Consider the following 17589-nt stretch of genomic DNA (forward strand, 5'->3'; position numbering starts at 1 on the left):
CTTTCCAGCTCAAGCCTTTGCACTTGCTCTTCCTAAACCTATACTGCTCATCCCTTAGATATTCACATGTGTTAATCTCTAAATTTCTCACTTCATTCAAGTCTCCACTTAAATGCTAATATCTCAGAGAGTTTCCTTGGCCCCTTACCTAAACAACAGCCCTCATATTATCTACCCCTTGTCCTTCATTATTTCTATTGATAGTATCACCTAACATATATATCTTCATTTGTCTTTATCCCAATGGAAACGTGGTAAAGTCAAAGACTTTCTTTGTTATTTTAATTCCTTATTTTAATTTTTAATTTTTTTTTTGTATTGGGATTGAACTCAGGACCTTGCACAGCACGCAGCGGCACCACTGAGCTAAATCCCTGGCCCAATTTGTATTATTTTTTTTCTCTGAGGGAATTGTGTTACGACCTCCAATATATTGCAGATGCCTAGAATGGTACCTGTCACATAGCAGGTGCTTAATAGATAAGCATTAAGTGAAAAAATGAAATATAAAATGTAAAGATCTAGACTTAATGAAAGCTATGATCTCAATGAATAGGGATATTTACAGGTAACTACTCAATGATTTAAAATAGTCAATGTTCAACTGCCAATCTAGTTGGCTTTCAAAATAAAGTGTATTTCCTCAGAGTAATAATTCCTTTATAAATTGCTACGATTGTGCCTCAGAATAATTGTTATTAGTAAAAGCTGATTCAGATGCCCTGCCAGAAGTATAGTTTTAGCTTATCAGCTCTTTGCTTAAAAATTCTCTAAGAAAAGACTGACTTTCCAATCTATCATTCTTTCTTCATTCGTAATATTCACAGATGGAACAAGGTACAGAGAAGGATTTGTGTGGTGTTTTGCAACCATGGCAATTCCAGTTTTGAATCCCTAACGAGCCATGTGACCTGATCAGAGCACTTACCTTACCTGTTAGCTGTGACCAAATACCTGAGATAATCAGCTTAGAAGGAGGAAGACTTTATTTTGGCTTGGGGTTTCAGTGGTTTTGGGTCACGGGGCCCTGTTACCTTTGGCCTTTCACAGTGTAGTACACTATAGTGAGAGCATGTGGTTCCCTCGTTGCAGCTGGGAAGCAAAGATTCAGAGGAAAGGGTGAGGGAATCCACTCCCCCCTTCAAAGGCACACTCTTGGGCCCGGGGTTTAGCTCAGTGGTGCTGCTGCCTGCCTCTCAAGCACAGGTTCCTGAGATTGATCCCCAGTACAAAAAAAAAAAAATGCACACTCTTTCTTCCACTAGACCCCACCTTCGAAAGCTTCCACTGCATCCCACCAGCACCAGGGGCTGCTGCAAGCCTTCAATACAAGGGCCTTTGGGAGACATTCCAGATCTAAACCATTACACCCACCTCTGTCTTAGCATCTAAGTGAGTTAATAAATATTTCAAGAGCTGTTGTCAAAGTGGAGTGTGATCAGGCTGGGAAGCACTTAACATATTTCTATATTTGGAAGTGTTCAATAAGGGCAAGCTTGATCAAGGAAGTAATTTTCTGGAAAAAGTAGAATTTTACTTGGAATTTGAAAATTATTGATATTACACAAAAAACTGCTGGTCCCCGCCCCCCCCAAACAAATAAAGTTCTTTTTCTCCCGATGGTTTATAGGGAAAATTAAGGAATTCATTATTTTAGATATAGTATTTAATATTTGCAAATCCTATGTGGGCATCATTATATTAATCACATTACAAATGAGTCTCCAAAGCAATTCAATGACTTTATGAACTAGATTAAATTTTATATGACTTGCATCAGCAACTTTAGAAAATTTCCTATGCAATGTTAATTTCTGTACTTTATCAGAACAGTTTTGTATTAATATACTCTGAAGACCATTTCTTTCAGGTAAATATTATAGCTGAAATAATTACTCTGACATCCTCATTGAGATTTAATTCACATACTGTAAAATTCACTGACTTGAAAAGAACAAAGATGTGTCATGCACATGCATCAACTCCTCACAATGAATGTATTCATTATATAGCACACATGTTCTAATAAAAAAAATTAATCAACTTAGATCTTTTTAAAGAAGCAAGTTAGTTTAATAGACATTTAATGCCATTAAAGTATGTGTATTTAGGGATTCTCTTGGGTGTCACAGAACTCTGAGCCCCTTCTCATTTGAGTTAATGACCTCTGCCTCACGCATATTTAACTGCCTTCCTAGCAGGGGCGGTCTCAAACTTCTTTCTACTTCTCTGAGTACCTTGAACTGCCCTGTAATGTAGGAGTAGGAACTCTCTTGTTACTTGATTAATGTATAAGTGCACATGGTAGGTTACATTATTTATCTAATTTAATCTTCACATAACTCATTGAGGTGAGTACTATTTTTATTATTACTATTTTACAGATGAGGAAACCAAGATTAAGAAACTTAAGGAGGGCCGGCGATTTAGCTCAATGGTTCCGCCGCCTGCCTCGAAAGAAAGCATCAGGTCCGAGTTCGATCCCCAATACCAAAAGAAAAAAAGAAACTTAAAGGAATTTATCTATCTAAGGTCACCTGTGCTCTGGACTTGTGTGACTCTAGAGTTCATCTTTTTTTTTTTTTGGTACTGGGGATCGAACTCAGTTCCTTGCGCTTGCGCTTGCGCATCAGGTGGCGAAACCACTGAGCTAAATCCTGGTCTAAAGTTCATCATTTTAACCCTGATACTGCTTCTTTTATCTTAATCTTGATTTGTGTTTACTTGAATAAGTAATTCAGGTTTCACTATCAAGAAATTAGAAAATACAGATAAATGAAAAGGGGAAAGTTACCCAAATCCCCAAACGAACAATTTTAGATAATTCCGAACTAGCAATTTGGCGTAAATTCCTACATATTTATATATAATTATAAATATATAGGCAGTTATAATGTATAATTATATATAAACTTATAACTACTTACCAAATGAGATGATGCTTTTATATATTCTGCAATCTGTCATAATTTTCATTTGGAATATTTCCACTTAAATAAATATCTAGATCTAGGTCAATGGTATTTCATTGTATAAATGCAGCTTAATTCACTATCAACAATGTATGCATGCCTGTTTCACTACTCCTCAATCACATTGCATATTTTTATATCTTTTTACTATTGTATCATTATTGTCATTATTCTTTTTAACATTTATCAGTTTCAGAGTCCAAATAAGTATCACATTCTATTATCCAATTTTAAAATTCCTGATGAGGATTAATTATTTTTTCTGTGGACTTTCTAACCACACATGTTCCTTCTCTGTAAATTATCTGATTTCTTACTTTACAGTTTTTCTATTGATGTGGAAGAACTTTATGTAAATATTAAAGACATAAACCCCTTTATTGTAATACACATTGTAAATTGAAACCCTTTATTGTACTACATATTGTAAATTAAACACATTTTTCTTATTAAAACTTTTCTCCATTCTCTGTTTATTGGTTTTTCTCCTTTGACTTTTGAGCCACCACAGATAAATTGTAAAATCAATGAAGTTTATGTCTGGCACAATTGTAGACTTCCTTAACATTCCTCTTCATCTTATTTTTATATAATTTCTAAAGAAAGTCAAACCTAGTCAATATCTCTTATAAGTTCTTGTTCACAGTGTTTTTTATTTTGTTTTGTTTTGATTTGGTTTGGGTTTTTTTGGGGGGTTGGTTGGTTTTTATGATACAGGGTCTCACTATGCAGTTCAGGCTGGCCTGAAACTCATAGTGATTCTCCTGCCTCAAACACCCAAGGGCTTGCAGGCGTAGGCCACCACACCCAACGGTTTTTATTTTTGAGATAAGACCTCACTATGTTTCCCCGATTGGTCTCAAGCTTGTAAGCACAAGCAATCCTCCTTAATATTTGGGACTATGGGTGTGTGCCACCGTGCCTGGTTTAAAGGGTTTTTCTCTTTTTTTCTTTTAAAAAAAATTTTTTTAAAGGGTTTTTTTCCAAAATGGATTGACTAGAAGAAGACATTTCATGATTGGGGGGGCGGGTATCGAGGATCGAACTCAAGACCTTGCGCTTTCGAGACAGGCGGCAGAACCACTGAGCTAAATGCCCCGCCTGACATTTCATGATTTTGTTTTTTGTTTTGTTTTGGTTTTTTGGTACCGGAGCTCGAACTCAGGACCTTGCTCTTGCAAGGTAGGCAGCGGCACCACTGAGCCAAATCCCCGGGCCTCATGATTTTGTTTTTTAAAAAGGAGCTCCCCTACTTACATATTGCCTCTTAAGCTTGTTGCAGTGTATCTTATGGCACAAGCTTCAGGGTGAAAAAGAAACTAGGCTCCAATCCCCATTCTGTTACTGACCTGCCATATGATTTTGAGAAATAACTTATATATTCTAATACTCACATTCCTTATCTTTAAAATAAGTATCACGGGGCCTGGGATTTAGTTCAGCGGTTTCGCCGCCTGCTGCGCAAGCGCAAGGACACGTGTTCTATCCCCAGTACCAAAAAAAAAATAAAATAAAATAAAATAATTAACATAAAATAAATATTGGTAAAATTGAATGAGATAATATATGTAATATCCTTAATACATATTAATAATATGCCCAGTAACTATTTAACATTCTCTAAATGAAGCTAGCATGATGGCAGGTAATAAATGAAAAGATGGTTTGACTATTTTATCAATGCTCTTTTTATTCATATGCTTATTATAGTATCTTCTTTTTGTGACCAGCATATCAGACTCTGCAGGGGGAAAGCATTAGTACAAATTTTAGAAGAGGAAAGGTGAATCTATTACATTTTAATTAATTTAATATCTGAAATTAATACAAATCAATACGCTTAATATTTGAAAATCAAAATTACAGCTGTTTTTACAATACAAACTATAGAAAGCTGAGCCAGATAAAATCTTTTCCTAGAGGATATATATACAAGATGGACTCCAACTTCTCATCAATAATTTTTGACAAGGCAAGTTGCAGGAGCTCAAGGGTGTGTAGACTTTTATTAGAAAAACAGACTTTTTAAATTGAGAAACGTTTGCTCAAAGTGTTTTTCAAATATGAGTCATCACAATTTTATATAGACCTCTAGTACTGTTGTAATATCCTAGACACAAAGTAGAAATCCAAATATTTTAGCAGAACCCAATGACTTAGAACTAAGGATTGATAAACTCTAGCAACAAAAGAGAAATTTGCATGTCCAGGCACATGTATTCAAGTCTGCCAAAAAACAAACCAGCACAGTTGCCTTTGTAGAAGATATAGCCATATTATCGCCAAAGATAACCAGTTCTACTGAGTCTTCAGAAGGCAAACCTCTAAACGGTCTTGTAATGGGGAAGCTGCTAAATTAGTAATACCGCACAAAGGAAGATCGCCACCTGCTGGGCCTCCAATGATACTCCGTGACGGGCCACAGGTATCTGGCAGTGAAATAGACTTGGGTCCAAACCAAATTCACGTGCCTGCGCCTAGATCAGTTTAACAGTCATTTGGCCTTCTTCAGCTATTTCTTACAATACTAACACTCGAGCTTCTTTCTCAGCTGGCTAGTGAATTACTCTTCTTGCCTGGAAGTTAAATCTATTACAGCACAAACTCCTACTTACTGTGTGTAACATACATTTTGGAATGAATTTTAATGTATTCTATAAAGCACATTTTTTTTGCTGTTTCAAAGCCACAGTTCTCTCCTCTCTTTATAATGCAAATCACCAACACATTAATTGTCCTGGTCAGGTGTCAATAATTTCTGAAAAGTAATATGCCTGTGGTGGCACATGTCTGCAATCCCAGCACTTGGGAGGCTGAGGCAGGAGGAACACAAATTCAAGGCCCTGGGCTACATAGTGAAAGTTTGTCTCAAAAAAATAAAAAAAGTAGCATGCCAGGACTCAAGTCATGATGTAATTAAATTAGGAAGCAGAGTTTAGGTTAAAACTAAATCATATTGGCAGAAATTCTATAGCTTTAATGGTTATGTTTTATGTGGCATTATTAAGATAATAGCCATATAAACTACATAATTAAATCTTAGCTGCTGTAAGAGTTATAACATTAATGTCAAGGAGCCCAGTGTAGATAAATTGAGCAATGTTGACAAACCTGTTGTGAAAATGAGCATGAATAGAAAACATACCTGAGGTCAAGGATAACATCAGCTTTCTGAGTTGTCAGAAGTTTTTGGTTTGTCTATTTCTATTGTTTTGTTGTTTGTGAGTTATGACAGATGCACTAGAATCTTAATGATTTATATCTATACCTAATTGCTCTCCAATGCCTAGAACAGCACCATGCTTTCATTTGCCACTCAATAAAGTTTCTTGAAGGAAAGAAAGAATGAATATTTTACAATAGACATAAATATTTGGCACCACAAGATTTTTTCTGTAATTGCTCTAGGTTCTGCAACACTGTCACACAGACTGAGCCAGAGGAATTGCAGGTGTCTCTGTTTCTAAGCTTCATTTTCCTAAACTTGAAAGGACCAAGAGCAGAAGAGACAAAGTGACTGCTCAAAACAAAAACAGAGTAGTAAGTCAGCTAACAAGTATTTCCCAAGTGTCTATTACTTGATAAATGCTTGGTTCTCTTTCAAATAGTAGAGATATAGCAGAGGATGAGACAGACTATGACCTGCATTTAAGAAGCTTATAGTCTAGTGATGACAAACTTGTAAATGAATAAATAAGAATATCAGGCCCTAATAAATGATGCTATGAAAATACTAATACAGACTATTGTGGTGGAGAATGATGGACGATACGGAAAGGCATGGGAGACTTAGCTAGATTACTGCTCAGTACAGAACTTTCATGTGAGCCAAAAGCCCTGAGTAATAAGGAAACCCCAGGACAAGAAGATATGGACTTAGAAGTAAGTGATAAATCAATGATATTTAGAGCCATGAATCTAGAGAGAAATAGCAGGTAGAAAAAAGAGAAAACCTGAGGACAGAGCCTGGAGCACTGTGGGAATCTATTGCAGGAGAGGGGGCCAGCAAAGGGCCTGGGAGAGAGCCACCAGACAAGTCAGGAAATCCAGAAGAGCCTGGCTTCGTGGGCATCTGCTGAGCAACCTTCATAGGAATTGTTTCTTTTCAGTATGTATCTTAGTTACTTTTCTCATGGCTGAGACAAAATACCTGGCACTCACATGTTAAGGGAGAAAAAGTTTATTTAGCTCACAGTTTGTAGAGATTTCAGTCCATAGTTGGCTGGCTCCAAGGCAGAGTGGCACATGACAGAGGGGCATCCCACAGGAGAACAGTTCATGGGGCCCACGCAGGAGCAAAAGCAACAAGAAACCTTAGCAGCTTTTTTCTGCCCCTTTTATACTCTAGGCTACCGGGATTAGGATAGTGCCAATCAGTGAACTGATTTATGAACCACACACCCTTAATCCCAGCACCCTTCATCCGATTAATCAATCACACACTCTAGATCCAGCCACCTTTGTAAAAGACTACATGAGGCTTTGGGGGGACATCTAGACTCAAACTATAATAGTATGGGAAAGGAAGAAAGGAAAATGAAAGCCTTAGTGAAGTATATGAAATGATAATGAGAAATGAAGGCAGAGTAGCGAGTTAAACACAGCTTTCAGAAGTGTGTCCATGTAGTGAGGAAAAGTGAAGCAGAGATTAGAGGGAGATGGAGGACCAAGGAGCTATGTCAGACAGCTACCAAAACGATCTAGTAGAAAGAATGGATGGCAAAGGGGGAAAAGGGAATAACTGAAGAGACAAACCCTGGAGAAGGCAAGAGAGAATGAGATATTAGGCAACATGGAAGGATTGGCTTTGACCTTGCTTAGCGTGAAGTGTCCTTTCACTGTCACTGGCAGGAAGGCAGGTACCTGGGCTCAGATGCAGCTGAGCTACAGATTTGGTGAGAAACTAAGTCTTTTTGGCTACTTCCATCAAAGTTGAATCCAATTTTCCCAAATCTTACTCAACGGTGGAACTGCATAGCTGCCATTAGAATCATGTTTGCTGTATTGGACACAGTAGCAGAACTTTGTGAAAGATGTGATTCCTAATTCTATTGATTTGCAGTATGGAAATATTCTACAAACCTGATCATCTAAGTTTAGTGGTATAAGATAGTGGTATCATTATTTAATTTTTAAAAATTGTTGTACATTAAACTTGTTTTAGGAAAGATGTAAAAGAGACCTCATCTTCAGTTTTTTGTTTTTTGTGTTTTTGTCCCAGGGATCCAACTCAGGACCTTGCACTTGCGAGGCAAACACGGTGCCACTGAGCCAAATCCCTGGCCCTAGTTTTTACATAGCCAAAAAATAACAGTAAAAACACTGAGGAAGTGGAAAACTCTCAGTCCTTGAAGCCATTGTTGAACCACTGAATTAAACAATTCTAGAATGGCCCTATCCCAAATTTCTTATTAAGTCACTTCATAAATGTACTGATTATTTAAGCCTGTTGTTGTTGTTGAGTATTGTCACTTATAGCTGAAAAAATTTTAACATGTTTAATATTTTTTCTTTTGCTGTTGTCTTAGATTTATTGAAAATGTTACAGCATTGCACGATTCAAACAGCTCCCATATGATGTTTGGAAATTCACCCCAACCATAGGCTAAGTGACAAAAATATGAAATACTTCACAAATTTGCATGTCATCCTTGCACATGGACCATGTTGATCTTCTCTGCATCATTCCAATTTTAGTATATATGCTGCCAAATTGAGCACAGGCATAATATTTTACTGGGACAAATGGTAACCATCTGGGAGAAAATAAGCTCAAATCGCATACAAAAATAAATTCTACATAGATCAAAATATAATGAAAAAGGTCCTGGACAAAGATGTGAGAATTCTTCCATAATCTTGGACTATAGGAAGTCTGTCGGGTGATAGAGCACTTGCTTAGCATGCATCGGCCCCTGAGTTCAATCTCTAGTACTACACATACACAAATATTAGAAAATCTTTCCAAGTTATGACACAAAACTAGAGGCCACATATACTGGAATAATTGTTTGATAATCCTCACATTTCAATTTATATTGAAATATTTCTGTGAAAAAAAGAACAGTCACAGGGGCTGGAGATGAAGTGCCATGGTAGGGCACTTACCAAATGAGTGAGACCCTGGGTTCAATCTTCACCACCAGCACACAAAAAGAGGGAATTACAATATGTACACACTACAGCACATATGTAGAAACATATGGCTTAATGTTTGTTGCATTCTTTTTGCTTTCCTGCAAAGTTTCTTAGAATTCTGATTTTTTTTTTTTTTTTTGAGATAAGCTCTTGCTATGCAGTTCAGGCTGGTCTTAAACTCACTATGTAGTCCAGGCTGGCTTCCAACTCACGGCGATCCTCCTGCCTCAGCCTACTGAGTGCTGGGATCACCACGCCTAACCTCTGATTAATTCTAAAGGTGTCAATTTACATAACAATATAATGAAACATTTAAAAACCTAGAACCCATAAAAGAGAAGACTGAAAAATCTATATAAATTTTTAAATCCTTCATTAAAAGACATAACAAGTCAAAAGCCAAATGAAAAACTCTCAATTTGAAATACAGATGAAGGGTTAATTTATCTAATATACAGAGTTTCTTCAAGTTTATTTTTAAAAACACAATCATCAAACAGAAAATGACAAAGTGTATTAATGGAGTGAGTTGAAAAACAATGGTTCTTAAATATACAAAAAGATGTTCCACTTATTCATAAAAACAGAATGTCGCATTAAAACTATACTGATACTGAATTCCTTAGCTCCTATCTTTGGCTGGGCAAAGTGTGGGCAAATGGCCCTCTCATACATCACTGCCAGAGGGCAAACTGATACAGTGGAGGAGTATTCTGCAGCATTCATCAACACTACAACATGCACACCCTTGAGGCAATCACTTCATGTTAAGACTGTATCCTGTAGAATTGTTTGTATACTAGTAAGATGGCATTTGTACAAGGTAAAAATTCATCTACTGGTTGGCTAAAGAAATATCAGTATAATCATAAAACTGAATATTGTGTGGCTATTTGTAAAATAAATAAAATTTTTCCTTTAAATGGTGATATGGAAATGTCTTCATGATTTAGTATTAAGACTTTTTTAAAAAGTAAGATGCAATGTGTGTAAGATGCTGACATTTGTATAAAAGGATATGGAGAAATATCTTCAGAAGAATATACAAGAAATTAATAAAATTGGTCACCTATGGCAGACAAGGTAGGGAATAGACAGGAGAAGGAAAAAGACATTTTATAGTATACTCTTTTATATAAGGCATCTGTAAACATGTAATATATATCAAAAACATTTTAAACACTGTGAAAATTAAGCCAAAAAACATCTGTTACTATAAACTCACAATCTGAGAAATACAAAATTATTTTTGTAAAATCAAGTTTTTAGGAAAAAACTGTTCATTAACAATGAAATAAATGAATAATAAATTTATGACATCTATACAATAAAGTAATGAACAAAATATCTCTAAATACTTTCTTAAAAGGGTAACAGAGAAGCCATAGTACAAAAGGGGGGGGGATGAAGATGTACCTATATAAAAGTAGGTTGTTGGAGGATGAGGTTATCTTCTTTTTTTAAATTTTGTTCATTTTTATTAATGCAGAGCATACAAATGGAATGTTATCTTTTAATATAATCAAGGTTAAAAATAGATTGTCACTATCCAATAAACCATACCCACTTGACTCTTTAGGTTGAATGATTCTCTATTAGGTAGTACAGTTATTTTTTTTCCCACTTATTTGTAAATCACCTCAGGATTTCAATGAAATTTCTTAGATTTTATTTACTGAATATCTTCAACTGGAAAACTTTTCACGATAAAATATTTCCTACAAATTACTACATTTTCCAAGTCATCTACTTAACCTGGTTACCTTAAAATGAAGTAGGATTCTTTGAAATTTGAGTATGACATCAATGTTCCCAAAATTTAAGCATAAGATCTGTAAGAAGGAAATGTTTTCCCTTCCCCATGCTTCACATGGGCCATATGAATATCTTCATATTAATTTTCTTCATATTTAGGAAGAGGAATCCCTCAGAGTTCAAATAGCAGGAGAGAGGAGGGCCTTAGGCCATCAATACACTTGTAAAATTGATTAAATTGAATCATATTTTAAGATTACCTCTTCTCCAGCAATGTGAAAATGTTGGACGAGCTCTTCAACTTTTTTTTTTTTTCTGGTAACTGGGATCGAACTCAGGACCTTGCGCTTGCCAGGCAGGTGCGGAGCCACTGAGCTACATCCCCAGCCCTTCTTCAACTTTTCTTTTATCTGGTCCCCAAGTTTAAAAAGGTGGGCAGTAAACAGAGAAACGGACAGAGAAAGACACAGAGAGATGAATGCAGGATAGCAGACCTCCTTAAACAGCACAGACTCAATCTAGAAAGAATGAAAAAAATCTCCATCCCCCATGACCCAGAAAACAAACACCATATGTAAGAAGGACAATTTTCAAATAAACAGCATTCCAAAGGACTGACAAAACAAAGACTATATCTAGATAAAGAATACTCTCTGTGGGCTGGGGATTTAGCTCAGTGGTCTTGCCGCCTGCTGCGCAAGCGCAAGGACCCAAATTCGATCCCGGTACCAAAAAAAAAAAGAAAAAAAAAAGAATACTCTCTCTACTCAGAAATTTTAGGAGAATCATATACCAGGTAACTCATGCAAGTAATATTTTTATGAGTTAAAAGTCATGATGAATTACAAGTTCTCAACTAAGTTTCATGTTATACAAAACTTAATCTGTGGTATATTTCTATTGACTATTACTTTTTTATTTCTTAAAAATATATATTAATCAAAATTGATATATTACCCAGACCTTCTAATTTCAAATATAACTGAATGAAATACTACAAACTCTTAACAGGCATTCTTCTATATAAACATGAGTTTTAGTTTAAAAAGATGCAATTAAATCACCTCTATTGAATACATACATTTTTATGTATGTGGAAAAATAAGTTTGCATTTATCTCAAGAATAAGTTTCATAGCAAACAATTACAGAGTTTATTCAATAAGGAATATTAAAATAATCCCAGTTAGCAAATAACTTCAACCATACACATTGTAATTAATCATGTACATATTCCCAAATCCCCAGAAATAGGATATTTATAGAACATCTTCTTAAAGCATGTCTTGGAAAACCAACCAAAACAATTGATAAATTAACTAAAGAGGCAGGCGCAGTGCCACTGAGCTAAATCCCTGGCCCTTAGAGATTGTATATCCAAAATATACAACCATGTTTGACCTGTACATAAAAATTGAAGGAAATTAAAGTTTCAAAACTTCTGGAATATAATGTTAGCACTTAAGCCAAAATACTTACCTGCAAAAGAAGAATAGTTTGAGGTATTTCCAATGCTGAAGTAAGTTTCTGAATGTTAAATACCACAAGAACGAAAAGACTTCTCTGGGCATTGACCTCTAGTCTACAGAGGAGGCAGAGCATGAAGGTCTGCCAGGGCATTTGCCCGTCTCACCTATATTCTTTCTCCCTTATGAAGCATAAGCTTCAAGGGAAAAGACCACATGGAAAAACATTTCAAGTGAGCTAGGGTTCCCAAGTGCAATGTTTTAACAAGTGAAAGGAAGAAATTGTAATTCTCCTGTCCAGGTCATGCTTGCCCTCTTTAGACATGAGCATTACCTTCCATGCCTCACAGATAAGCATACCCTTTGGAACCAAAGCTGAGCTTGATCAAACACTAGAATGGACAAACTGAATACATGAACCACCTAAACAAAGATGGTACTTTAAGCTTTTACACATGACACATGAAAATGATCAAATATTTTGTTTACATTTAGTCTTTCTTCATCTTTCTGTGACCCTGAATCTGAAAGGTTAGCAAGTGATTACATTTCTAACCCTTCTTCATGTAATCAGCACACACGTACAGCATTATATGTCAATATAATATCAACACAGCATCAATATTTAAGCAGTAGATAAATTTCACATGAAAGAAGCTCTATGTATCATATGGACTGGCCTAAAAGAAGCAAACATAAAAATGCAAGTTTAACAGTTACAGTGTTGATATGAATCAATATACCTAATATTTATATCCATCATATATTTTATAAGTCATCCATAGCAAAGAAGCAAAGGACAAAGTCTGTTCTTTTTTTTTTTTTTTTTTTTTGGTACCAGGGATCAAACTCGGGTCCTTGCACTTGCGAGGCAGGCAGCAAAACCACTGAGCTAAATCCACGGCCCAAAGACTATTCTCAAAAAAAGTTTTATGAGCCAACCTCAAAATGCCATGGTGTCAGCAGTGTTAGTACTGTTTCTATATTTATGATTAATTACTAGCAGAGCAACTCCCGGAAGGAAAGTGATTGATCCAACGGTGTTGTAAGCAATCCCCAAAAATGGATTTTTTTCTCCCATCCATGAAATAATGCTGAAGATCATCCGTTTTCGTCCATCAAAAGAATGTGCTGGGTAATTACATGTGATATTCAAATAGTACTGTCTAGCTGGTAATGTTGGATGTAAATCGTTTTTCCGTTCCGTAAGACGATACAATTTTCGAAAAGTAGACAATGCTGCAGTGCGCATCCAAACAATAAAATCCTCATTTATGAAGCCATTATTATCCTCTTCAGAATCTAGCATGTACACTGGTTTGAGCCAGTTTACTGGCTTTGTTTTTCCTTTGAACCGTTCTTCCAGGGCTCCTTCTCCAGGAGGATTTCTGAACTTCAGGTATTTGTCCGTCCACCAAGCAATACCTTTCCTTTTCAAATGAATAGGGCTAGGGGTAGGATCAGATTCATTGGTGACCAGAAACAATTCTAATGTATCATTAAACATGCTGTTGGCAATAGCTCCACAAGGAGCAACTGGTAGGTCTTCATTTCTTCGATAAGGCTCACATTCCTTACTGGGATTATGCAAAGCACTAGAATCTCCATTTAGCTGACTATCATCTCGAGATATCACATAACGGCGGTGATTTTGATAAAAACTAGACAGGCCATAATACATAAACACATTGCCCTCAAATGCCTTTCCAGTGTGAAGTTAGTGGTGCAAACGCATGGTGTCACAACTGGGGCCAAACATTGATCGCAGGGACTGGAAGGCTCTGTTCCGGTATAATCAATCTCGATCTCGCGGATGTTGTTGGAGGTGACGAAGATGCCGATGCCCACGGGGATGAAGATGAGGCCAACGATGAAGAACGTGGGCAGCACGGTGCCCGCCCTGCCAGGCGGGCAGCCGCTGCTGCTCGAAGGCCGTGTTGTCGGGCCTCCGCGTCTTCGCGCCGCCCCCCTCCCCGGCGCACACGGGGGCCCGCCGTCCTCCTCGTCCTTGGCGTTACAGTTCATCGCCATGGGACTCCGGGGCGCGGCTCTACCAGCTCAGGCGTCCCTCACGGGGATCCCGCCCCAGACCCTGAAGAGACTCGGGCAGGGGTCGCCGCCAGCGGCAAGGCAGAAGGGCGGATGAGGTTATCTTCTAAAGGACAGGCTCGATCTATTCAACAGTGGGAATCAACAAACTATGAAACATTCGGTCTGTAGCTCAATAGTCTGAACTCACCTCACGTAAGTACAAAATTAACTGTCTTCCTCAAGCAAGGATTCTAACTTAGAAGCCAAGTTGCAAGATAAGGTAAAAATAATTACAGGATCGCTTGGAGTCTGGCAGCCTCTGGGTGAAAATAAACAAACAAAAAAATTATTACAGGATACAAAATCAACACACAAAATCAATGTATCCTTGTACACAAATAATGAACCTACTGAAAAAGAACTTAGGACAATGACACCATTCACAATAGCTTCAAGAAAAATTAAACGTTTAGGAATTAACCTAACCAAGGAAAATGGCAGACCTCTATAACAAAAATTATAGTACTCTTGAAAAGGAGATCGAAGAAGACATTAGAAAATGGAAACTTATCCCCTGTTCCTGCACAAGCAAAACCAATATTGTTAAAATGGCCATACTCCTAAAACTGATATATAAAATTAATGCAATTCCAATCAAAATAATAAGAGCATTCCTCACAAAACTTGAAAAAAAAATCCTAAAATTTATACAGAATCAGAAGAGACTGAATAGCAAAAGCAATCCTGGGTAACAAGAGCAAAGGAGGAGGCATCTTGAGCCCAGATTTCAAGTTATATTACAAAGCTACAGTGATTAAAAAACAAACAAACAAACAAAAATAGAATGGTACTGGCACAGCAATGGACATGTGGATCCATGGAACAGAATAATGAAAGGAGAACCAACCTTAGGCATTTGGTCTTTGAGAAAAGGGCCCAAAACATACAATGGAAGAAAGCTAGCCTCTTTAAAAACTGGTGCTGGTGAAACTGGCCATCACATGCAAACAATTGAATCTAAACTCACATTTCTCACCATATACTAAACTAAAATCAAACCTGATCAAAAACCTGAATCTTAAAACAGAACACTAATCTGCTGGAAGATAAAATAGAATGCTTGAAGATGTAGGTGTAGACAAGGACTTTCTGAATAGAACATCAAGTATCAACAAATGGGATTATATCAAATTGAAAAGCTTCTGCAGAAAAAGAAAACAAACAACAGAGTGAAGAGAAAATCTACAGACAGGAAATAAAATATTTACTAGCTACACTCATATAGTGGACTAATATCTAGAACAGACAATGAAGTCCAAAAATTATTCGCCCCAGAAATGTATAATGGATGTTGGAAAATGGGAAGAAAGTGTTCAAATGGGAAGGGGAACAAGAGAGGAGGGAGAAAGGAAGGAAGGGACAAGAAAAAAGTGAAAATAGAAGGAAAAAATGGAAACAAAGCTTTTGTACATAGGGAAGGGAGAGGGCTTGAGGGGGGAAAGGGGATAAAATAAAATAAAATTTACTTGTAAAATAAATAAATAAAAGAGAAAAAAATTAGTTCCCCCAAAATAAAAGATCCAATCAAAAACTGGGCAACTAAAATGAATAGACACTTTTCAGAGGAAGATGTACAAATGGTCAATAAGTTCATGAAAAAAATATTCAACATCTCTGGCCATTAGAGGAATGCAAATTAAAACAACACCGAGATTCCATCTTACCCCAGAAAGAATGGCTGTCATCAAGAAATCAAATAACAAATGCTGGTAAGGCTGCAGAGAAAAGGGAATTTTACATTGTTGGTGAGAGTGTAAACTAGTGCTACCATTATGAAAATCAGTATGGAGATTCCTCAAAAAACAAAAACTACAAATTCCATCTCCCCTTCTAGGTATCTTCCCAAAAGAGTTGAAGAATCATATTATAGTGATATATACATACTCATGTTTATAGAAGCCGAATTCATAATAGCTAAGTCTTGGAAGCAGGCTGCATATCCATCAACAGATGAATAGATAAAGAAAATGTAGTATTCAATTTACAATGGAGTACTACTGTGCCATAGAGGATAAACTTGAATCATTTGTAGGAAAATAGATACACCATGAGACTATAATGTTAAGTGAAATAAATCAGACACACAAATATCACATGGTTTCTCTTGTGAGAAACCCAAAATACAAATAAAGAGCAAAATAAAAGATAGATAATAGGAAACAAGGAGATAGATTTTTTGCAAATAAAAGGGGGACTAAGACATTGAGGGAAAAGGGAGGTAGAGGAGGGAAATGGGAAGTAAAAGATGCGTTATATACCAATTCCCCACAATGAATGTAAACATTATGTACTGCAAACATGTATTAATAAATAAAAAGTAAATGCAGCAATAGTTTTACATGTATTTCTGGCATTTAAAAATAAAAACATTTTAAAACTCCCACTGTAGATTTTCAAAAGGTACTTGCCTCAAGGTAGTCAAGAATTCTACTGGGATTTACCTTACTAGACTTCTTTTTAATTTATCATCCAGCTCTTTCTTGGGGATGGAAACACTTGACAAGAACACTAGTATATCTGTGATGATTCAATTTTATATGCTATTTGGAATAGGCTATGGTGTCCAGCTTTCTGGTAAAACATTAGTCCTACCTATTCCTATAAAGGTATTTTATAGATGTGATTAACATCTAATAATCAATGTATTTTAACTGAAGGAGATTATCTTCAATAATGTGGGTGGTTTCCATCCAATCAATTGAAAGACTTAACACCAAAACTTATAATGCCTGGAAAAGAAGGAATTCTGACGCAAGACTGTAACATAAAAATCTGGTTTTTCCAGTCTGCTGGTCTCTCCCAAAATTTTTGGATTCAAGATAGCAACAACTCTTGCCTGAGTTTCCAGCCTGCAGTCCTGCCTATACATTCCAGCTTTCCACAAATCTGAAACCCAGTGTTTCCACAATCACACCAACCATACATTTCTCCATATCTATAAGATTATAATCACAGGATTATGTATCTTATATACTTTTTTAGCCAAAAGTTGTGCTGATGCCATCTTTTAAGCTTTCAGGGGGAAAAATACTAATGGGGCAGTCAGAAATAATAGGCAGGTGCCCTATCTGGCACAAATATTTGTAGACCTTGGTCCTGTACATCCTGGCTCTTTTTGTTCCAGTTACTTCTCTCTCTTGGATTCACTCTTGTAGTCTCTCCAGTCTC

The 17589-nt window shown here is 36.5% G+C and overlaps 1 non-coding gene and 1 pseudogene across 1 annotated transcript; both read right to left on the bottom strand.

The window, feature by feature from the left end:
- Window positions 1-8586: 8586 nt before the first annotated feature.
- LOC147823137 (U6 spliceosomal RNA) lies at window positions 8587-8693 on the bottom strand. Its single transcript, XR_015444609.1, has one exon. It is a non-coding gene; the product is annotated as a U6 spliceosomal RNA (small nuclear RNA).
- Window positions 8694-13147: 4454 nt separating this feature from the next.
- Window positions 13148-14361, bottom strand: LOC101699655 (cell cycle control protein 50A pseudogene; annotated as a pseudogene).
- Window positions 14362-17589: the final 3228 nt, after the last annotated feature.

The sequence above is a fragment of the Heterocephalus glaber genome, unplaced genomic scaffold, assembly GCF_053883595.1.
Source record: "Heterocephalus glaber isolate CG9 unplaced genomic scaffold, H.glaber_assembly_v1.0 deba00001600, whole genome shotgun sequence".
Classification (NCBI taxonomy): Eukaryota; Metazoa; Chordata; class Mammalia; order Rodentia; family Bathyergidae; genus Heterocephalus; species Heterocephalus glaber.